Below are 7,305 nucleotides of genomic sequence, written 5' to 3'. Positions count from 1 at the left end.
AGATAAATCAACCTTTGCATTGTGTTAAACAGTTGTGTTTTATTGTAGTGAAATATACATAGGAAAAAATTCATCATGTAACTTTCCTGCTACCTACTAAGCACTATACCCCTGCTTCTGGGAGCTTCTATTCCTCTGTTCCTGTGTATTTGACCATTCTTCCTATGAATTACCCTGTCTTCTCTTATACTTTTCTTTAATGTAGTCTAGAAACCTAACTTCAATTTTGTGTAAGCAATATTATGCAAGTACAATATGAAGTTATTTGGTTAACTTGAATCTCAGAGGAGACTCAACATTGAAAATTATATCTCTATCCAATCAAAACAAATCTTCCAGTAGAAAATGAAACAGCAAAGGATTTACAAAGTAATTAAAATACTTTTGAAAGCAAACAGTACCAATAGCAATTATATATCTAGCATGGCCCATACACATACACTGGGTAGACATGTAAAGGAAAAAATACAACTAAATTATCTGAAATGAAATAATACTGGCTTTTACTTTTATGTATGTCATTCATCTGTTTGCACTTAAACTTACATACACCAGATCAAACATTTAAGATACTGGGTAAAACAACATGACCACTTTATACACGAGTGTTTCTTTACATGTTACTATGAACAACATAATATTTATAAAGCTACCTGTTTATCATGTATCTAAACTTCTAGTGGCCTTCTAACCTTCTTAAAACCTGCTCTCAAAAATTAAAGCAGCAATAACTTCTAAATGATAGTTTGAAGGGCCAATATTTTCTGTTTGATATTTCTACTTCAGAGTCACCCAACATTGATCAACATACATTATCTCAGCAACGCAGTCACATGGGAAGAGATTATTTATTCTTATGACAGCTAGCTGAGGGCATGAAAACATGTCATGCTATTGCAGTAACTTATAGTTGCTGGGACAAAACACCTGAACAAAGATAGCATATGCAAAGGAAGAGTTTATTTTGTCTTATTGTCTTAAGGGGATGTTTCATCATAGCATGGCAAAGAGCTTGGGCATTGCATTCTGCCATAGCAGCTGAGAGATGGCAGCAAGATTAAGCTAGCTCTGGCTAGTGGAAGCCGGGTTATAATACCCCAAAGACTATCTTCAGTAACAGACCACCGAGGCAAGGCTCCTCCACTCAGATGGCCACTACCTGTGAATCATGAGGCTTAATCACACACACATGAGGCTATTAGGGACATTTCACATTCAAACTATCATACTGGCCTTGAGTCAAGCTTAGATCTTTCAGCTTTTAGTCTGATGCTTGAAGCAGAGACATAGTGTGCCCCGCACAGTGGTCTCCCTTCTCTTCAAACTCACCATTTATTTATGCCACAGCACCACATTTTTGTTTGTTTGCATGTGTGTTTGAATGCATATGCATCTATGTATATACGTGTGCATATGTGATCTACCAGTAGTCAATGTCATGTGTCTTCTTCCACTTTGGTTTGGTGATGGGGTTTCTCACTGAACCTGGAACTTGTGAATTATACTATTCTTGTTAGTCAGTGATCCCCAGAGATTCTGTCTCTGGATACCCAGCACTGGGAATTCAGAGGTACACAAACACATCTGGCTTTTACATTAAGGCGCTGGAAGTCTGAACTCAGGTCTTCATGTTTACCATGCAAATACTTTATTTCCTGAGCCACCTCTTCGACCCCATAATTATTGCATCTTACCAGATTCATTTCTCTGGTGCCTAAGGTAATAGTTTGGTATCTCATACAAGACCTTGTATGCCACTGACTAGCCTTCCACTGAAGTGAGGCGGTGTTATGCTTGCAGATATTCCAAGTGAAATTACCTTCCTGATTCAAATTATTAGAGAAAAAGCAAAAAAAAAAAATAAAATAAAATAAATAAATAAATAAATCAGCCAATAGCGCTGGAGGGATGGATTAGTGGTTAGATTATTTTCCTGCAAAGCCAAAGGACCCAGGTTTGATACCCCAGGACTCACATTAGCCAGATGCATGAGGGGGCACACACATCTGGAGTTTGTTTGCAGTAGCTGGAGGCCCTGGTGCATCCATTCTCTCTCTCTCTCTCTCACACACACACACACTCTCTCCCTTTCCCTCCCTCCCTCTTTCTCTGTCAAATAAATAAACAAAATAAAATATTTTAAAAAATTTAGCCAATAAACCAGCTGCCTTTCCCATCAACTCTATTTGGAAGCAGACACATGATTGCATCTTCCCATTTTGAAAGATTATCAACATGTAGCAGGAGTTTTACAATGAGCAGAATTGCATGTTCAGAAATATGTCTTCATAACCTCTACTTTTTGAAGTCACTCTACTGTAAGATTTCAGGAAGAGTACACAAACGCTTGGTGAATTTAGTTTTCTAAGTGGTAATTGGGCTGATCTCCATTTACAGACTGCTCTCTCACCCAGCTATAATTGCTGTAAAGTTTGATTGCCATAAGCTAGTAATTACTGAAAGCACATGAAAGAGATCAATACTGTGCCTCCAAAACACAAGGTCATTATGGTTGCAAGTTACAGGTTAGCTCTTGGATATTTCAAAGTGTAAGGTCTATAAAATATTTTTGGAGTTTTTTGATTATATATGGGTATATTCTTTATATAAATACATAAATATTCATTTACAACAAATAACAAAAGTTTGCATTTATGTTTTCTGTATGATGCAAGGCAAATTGAAGTATCAGTGTAATAAGTTGCATAGATAGTCCTGCCAAAAGTTTCTCTTTTTAGTGTCTGAGAATAGAGAAATTTCTAGAGATCAATTGAAAGTTTGTATATCTTGTGTCTGCTATATATTCCTAGGGCCCATATATTCATTTAATTAAAATTTCATAAAGCCTGAGATTATGTTCTCTCCCTGGACTATACAAAACCTGTCATCTTTTGAATTCACTGTCACTATAATTGTTTCTTCCTCTGCCAATAACAATACTGTATATTCTTTGGGTTTTAGACAGGCTTTAATATGAACTTTCTCCCCAGATATTTTGCAGTACCATAGAACACAATTAATGAGCTAAGTTTTGTAAGCAGTCTTAGTGAGAAAGAGAAGGTAAGAACTACTAGCCACAAGGGAAACAGAAACATCTCAGTAAGATCAGAAAGAGGAACGGCCTTCAAGGCAATGTCTGTCGCTTCAGTATCTGCAGATGTCAGCCCCTACTCCAATTAGCACTTCCCTGGTGGAGTGCAATGTCCTAAAGTCCTAAGTGGACTTTGAAGAAGGGAAAATTGTTTGCAATTCACCAGTTGGCACAAGTGGAATCCTAATGGCCCGAAACTAATTGGGGCCTAGAAACGAAGCCTTTCCCTGGGGATCCCAGGCTGAAACTGGGTATCTGAGAAGCTGCATGTATTTTGGGCCTTTGCATAAGACCCTATTGGCATAGCGCCTCCAGTGACCCCTGACCATCATGAGTCTGTAGTCAAGAAGGTGTTCTTGTATCATTTTATCTTCTCCTCCTTGACTTCTAAAATTTTCACACTATCAAAGAGTTTTGTTGTGGGAGATGGTTTATATTAATTGTCAGCAGGACATGGAACCTCTGAGTGTGCGTTATGAGATTTTTTTTTTTAAAGACTAGGTTAATTGACCCACAATTAAGATAGACCTACCTTAACTGTGGGCAGTAGCATTCCATGGGCTGGGGTACTGGATTGTATATAAAGGAGAGAGCCGGCTGAGCAACAGCATTTATGTCTTCCAGATTCCCAACAGTGGGCAGAATGTGACCAGCTACTTCACGCTCCTGCCACCAAACCTTGACTGCTGTCATGATGGATTTGCACTGTCAATTGAAATACATCCTTCCTTGGTCAAGCTGTTTCTTATCAGGCATTTTGTCCTGCCAATGAGAGAATAACTAGTATGTCATATGCGATGTTCTTGGTCTCTTTTACTCTTTTCTTCTCCTTCCATCCTGATTCAGCCAAATTTTCATTCCATCACATTACCATTATTGTAAGGTCCAGATCAATACAATACAGAGCCAGGAAGGAACTGTGCTTAGCATGGCAGTGACCAGGTTTAGTACAGCAGGAATCAAAGGACACATTTTGCTCCTGTGTTCTACTCCACTATAGGTCGGGCAAACATCCCACAGGCAGAGAAACCTCCACTATAATGGCAGAGATGGAGCATGACTAAGCCATTCATGCGGCAATCCTGAGACCGCCTCAAAGAAAAGATTTTATTAAGTATGGCTGCTGTAAAGTGGCCTTCATGGGCATTATGTAATGCATTCATCACACTCACTCTGGGAAGGTAGGTGTTATTTTGCCCTTGTTTTACAGATGGGGAAACATAATTAAAACATGTTTCTCTGAACTGGATGCCAAAGTGCTTAGCCCCCTGCTGTATCAACTGGTTGAAGTCACCTGACTTTGATGTTTACAACCTGGCATCAATCCGTAGTTTCTGTCACTTAGGACTGTTAGCAATGGTTTCATCACACCTGCTTTCATACGGGTCCTAGAAATCCTGAAATTCTAGCGCACTGCTTAATGCACAGTTCTACTTTTTCCTATCTAGATCCAGATTCAAAGCAAGCAGCTCCTACAGCCACCCACAGTGGGGGGCGATTTCGGAGAAGCTGAACACCAAACAACTCTTCCCTTCCATTTTGGGAGCACTTGACTGCCAACAAGAAGCTCTGTTTCCCCTTCTTGGGTTGTAGAAAGATACCCAACTAGATCCACTTACAAATTAGCACAAAGAAGAGAAAACTTTATGACCCAAAGTAAAAGTTCTGATAAATCTCTGAGGAGATTTCTAGGTTCTTGACTTATTCAGAGACTGATTTTTCAGTGTTCTTAGTCAGTGATGTGGTGTACCCTTTATTATACCATTTGAATTTTGAAGACAATTGCCAGCTTGATTTAGTTGTTTAACAGGAAAGGATTTCAAGTGAGTTAAGTTTAGCTATAAAAGCTTTGTATGATTCTGTCATACTAATTGGTGGATTTTTAAAGCGATAACAGAGTAGACCTAGCCATTCATGTATGTCCTCTCCTGTCGTGATCACATTATGCCAGAGCAGAGTTAGCCAACCTAAAACCTTGCTTTTTTTTGCCATTTTAAAAAATATTTGATTTTGGGCTGGAGAGATGGCTAAGCGGTTAAGCGCCTGCCTGTGAAGCCTAAGGACCCCGGTTCGAGGCTCGGTTCCCCAGGTCCCACGTTAGCCAGATGCACAAGGGGGCGCACGTGTCTGGAGTTCGTTTGCAGAGGCTGGATGCCCTGGTGCGCCCATTCTCTCTCTCTCTCCCTCTATCTGTCTTTCTCTCTGTGTCTGTCGCTCTCAAATAAATAAATAAAAATTAAAAAAATATTTGATTTTAATTTATTTATTTGACAGAGAAAGAGGGAGGGGGAGAGAGAGAGAGAGAGATTGGGCACACCAGGGCCTCCAATCACTGCAAACAAACTCCAGACACATGTGCCACCTTGTACCTCTGGCTAATGTGGGTCCTGGGGAATCAAACCTGGGTCTTTTTGCTTTTCAGTTAAATGCCTTAACCACTAAGCCATCCCTACAGCCCAAAGTAGCCATTTTTGAAAATGGCCATGTAATTCCAACTATACAATGTTCTGGAAGAGACAGATGCACGGAGACCATTAAAATGTCAGTGGGGAGAGGGGAAGATGGCAGAAGTCAGAGGACGTGAAGGGTAGTAAACGTGCTTGGGGATACAGTAATGCTGGGTATGAGGCAAACGTTCCCCACATCCTAGGATAAACATCATTGCGTGAACCCTAACGTAAGCTGTGCGCTTTGGGTGATCATAACACGTCAATGTCTGTTGTGTCTCCGTGTCCTCTAGGCTGGGCATGACCATGTCATCATGACACCAAACCTATGAATGCTACCCCATGGAGGAGGCGGGAAACTCACAGCCTTCAGGGGGTGCTCGTAGGCCCCTCCCCTCCCTGAGGTCACTCAGGAGGTGAAGGTTGACTGGAGTTCGGGGCTCTTGGGTAGTGTAGCTGCCTGTAAGTAGCCTAGGGGCCTCTTCGGTGCTATGGTCACACGAGACCCTGTAAGTCACCCCAAAAAACTCGTTAGTTCACTAAAATGGATTTAGATGGAAGCACTTTCTTTTGTCTGTCATTGTCCTTTCTTTTCCCTCCCCCGTTCCTTCTTTCTTTCTTTCATCTTTCTTTCCTTCTTGATAGGTAGTAGAGGATGGGCCTCCTGCCCCCACCTCCTAAGTGCAAGGATTCTAGGCCTGTGCCACCAAGCCCAGCTTGTTGGACCCTTTCTGCCCATGGTGGGTAGCTGCTAAAACCTTTCTTTACTCATGGGCTCATTTTGGGCAATTAACAAGGTAGAAAAGTACAAGTAGGAAAATTCAGGAATGGCATTTGCTTTGCAACTATTTCCTCCAGATTGAAATGTTCCCTCCAGGAGGCCCCTTAAAACTCAGGAAGTGGGATGGAGAGATGGCTAAGTGGTTAAGGTGCTTGCCTGAAAATCCAAAGGACCCAGCTTCAGTTTATCAGTACCTACGTAAAGCCACATGCACAAGGTGGTGCATGTGTCTGAAGTTTGCAGCAGCTGGATGTCTCAGCACGCCCATTCTCTCTATCTGCCTTTCTCTCTCTCTCTCTGATAAATAAATACAAAATAATTTTTTAAAAACTCAGGAAGTAAGCAAAACTTCTCAGGCTTAGGTACTAAACCACTCACAAGTCTCAGGAAGATCCTCAAGCTTAGAAAATTCACAAGACCCCTCCCTAAGGGGAAAGGGGACTCTGCTAAGGATGGGCTACCTACAAGCTATGCAGGTTGCTCCAGGAATGCAGCCTTCATGAGCCATCATCAATAATAAGGACTTTCTTGTGATGTAAGCTGCCATTGAGGTATCCATGCTCCAGAAAGTAACCTGTTATTCAATGTAGTAAACAGTTTCACATTGCTGGGATGAACAACCAAATGAGGCCTGGTTTAGGGGAGAAATAGGTTTATTTTAAGCTTATAGATCCAGGTGGAGTTCCAATGATGGCAGAAGATGCTGGCTCCTATTCGTAAATCCAAGCAGACAGAGAAACCCTCATGAGTCAGCAAACACCAAAAAGCAGCAAGCACCAAACCTGCCAGAGTTCAAAATGTTCTGCACACCTTAAGGCTGGATTCCAGCATCTACCCCCAATGACACCTTTTTCAGCCATGTGGCTGAAGACTCAATTTACAAGCTTTAATAAAACACCTGAGTCTATAGGGATGGGAACATACATTCTACCTACCACATCCATACTCTTAGAAATGACCCCAATATACTCTTTGTTTCACCATGT

This window comes from Jaculus jaculus, chromosome 11, assembly GCF_020740685.1.
Source record: "Jaculus jaculus isolate mJacJac1 chromosome 11, mJacJac1.mat.Y.cur, whole genome shotgun sequence".
In the NCBI taxonomy this organism is placed as follows: Eukaryota; Metazoa; Chordata; class Mammalia; order Rodentia; family Dipodidae; genus Jaculus; species Jaculus jaculus.
The sequence above is the reverse complement of the archived record's forward strand: the minus strand, read 5'-3'. Positions refer to the sequence as shown.